The sequence below is a fragment of the Otolemur garnettii genome, unplaced genomic scaffold (genome assembly GCF_000181295.1).
Source record: "Otolemur garnettii isolate 467f Iridium unplaced genomic scaffold, OtoGar3 scaffold00077, whole genome shotgun sequence".
In the NCBI taxonomy this organism is placed as follows: Eukaryota; Metazoa; Chordata; class Mammalia; order Primates; family Galagidae; genus Otolemur; species Otolemur garnettii.
This window is the reverse complement of record NW_003852472.1, coordinates 9,079,507-9,081,490: the sequence shown is the minus strand read 5'-3', so window position 1 is coordinate 9,081,490 and position 1,984 is coordinate 9,079,507.

The window sequence follows — 1,984 nt, the reverse complement described above, 5'->3', positions numbered from 1 at the left end:
AAAAAAAAAAAATAAGTAACTTGCTCAAGGTCACCAAGTAGGCAAGTGGCAGTGCTTTTTCCACATCATGTCCACCATCTGTTTATTTCACCCTGGGGAAAGTTTTTGCTGAACTTCTCTATAGAAAATAGTCAAAAAAGACAGACTTCAGGGTGTGAGCTCTAACCATAAAGGCCTCCAACTTACAGAAATGCAACACACTGAAACACAAATTCTCCAAGGATGAAAACTCGAAAACTCCTTCTTTTACTTACTCTTACTGGACATATTTTTTCCCGGAGATTCTAAGCTACAGATTTTTTAAAAATTCTTTTTAAAATTTATTTATTTTTGAGACACAGTCTCACTCTGTTGCCCTGGGTACAGTGCTGTGGCATCATAGTTCACAGCAACCTCAAACTCCTGGGTTCAAGCAATCCTCTTGCCTCAGCCTCCCGAGTAGCTGGAACTACAGATGCCCATCACAAGATGCTTGTTTTTCTATGTTTAGTAGAGACAGGTCTGGCTCTTGCTTAGGCTGGTCTTTAACTTCTGAGCCCAAGCAATCCACCTGCCTTGGCTTCTTAGACTGCTGAGATTACAGACATGAGCCACCACACCCAGGATTTTTTTTTCCTTTTTGAGACACAGTCCCACTTTGTCACCTTTGATAGAGTGCCTTGGCATAATAGCTCACACCTCAAACTCTTGGGCTCAAGTGATCCTCTTGCCTCAGCTTCCCAAGCAGTGGGACTACAGTCACCCACCACAACCCCGGCAAGTTTTTCTATTTTTAGTAGAGATAGGTCTGACTCTTGCTCAGGCTGATCTTAAACTTCTGAGTTCTAGGGATCCACCCACTCTGGCCTCCCAGAGTACTAGGATTATAGGCATGAGCCAACACACCTGGGCTTAATCCATCCTTTTTCTTTCTTTCTTTTTTTACAGTTTTTGGCCAGGGCTGGGTTTGAATCCCCCACCTCTGACATATGGGGCCAGCGCCCTACTCCTTTGAGCCACAGACACTGCCCCCCCCTTTTTTAGCGACAGAGTCTCACTTTGTCATGGTATAGTGCTGTAGCGTCACAGCTCACAGCAACCTCCAGCTCTTGGGCTTAGGTGATTCTCTTGCCTCAGTCTCCCAAATAGCTGGGACTACAGGAGCCTGCCATAACGCCTGGCTATTTTTTTGTTGCAGTTTGGTCAGGGCCGGGTTTGAACCCACCACCCTCGATATATGGGGCCAGTGCCCTACTCACTGAGCCATAGGAGCCACCCAATTCATCCATTTTTTTAAAAAATTAAATCATAGCTGTGTACATTAATGCAGTCATGGGGTACAGTGTGCTGGTGTTATATTCGATTGGAAATATAGCTTTCATGGCATTTTCTTAGTTATTGTGTTAAGACATTTACATTTTACATTTAGTAAGTTTCACATGTACCCTTGTAAGATGCACTGTAGGTGTGGTCCCAGCAATTGCCCTCCCTCTCTCCTTTCCTCGTCTTCTTGGGCTATAATTGGGTTATAGCTTTCATATGAAAGCTATTCATCCTTTTTTTTAATGGCTGATTAATGCTGCATGGTATACATATACATTTTGTTGATCCACTCATGAATTGATGGTTTAACTCCAGATCTTTGCAATTGTGAATTGTGTTGCAATAAACATTTAAATGCAGGTGTCTCATTGATAAAACGACTTCTTCTCCTTTGGGTAGATACCCAGTAGTAGTATTGCTGGATGGAATCCTTTGCCCAGTCTTTAATCAGATCATTTGATTTTTTCCTATTGAGTTGTTGGAACTCCTTCTATATTCTAGTTATTAATCCCTTTTCAGATGTGTAGTTTGCAAATATTTTTTACCATTCTGTGGGTTGTCTCTTCACTTTGTTGATTGTTTTCTTTGCTATGCAGCTTTTTAGGTGGTTGTGATTTTATTTGTTAAATTTTGCTTTCGTTGTCTAAGCTATAGATTTGACTCTTTTTTTTTTTTTTTTTTT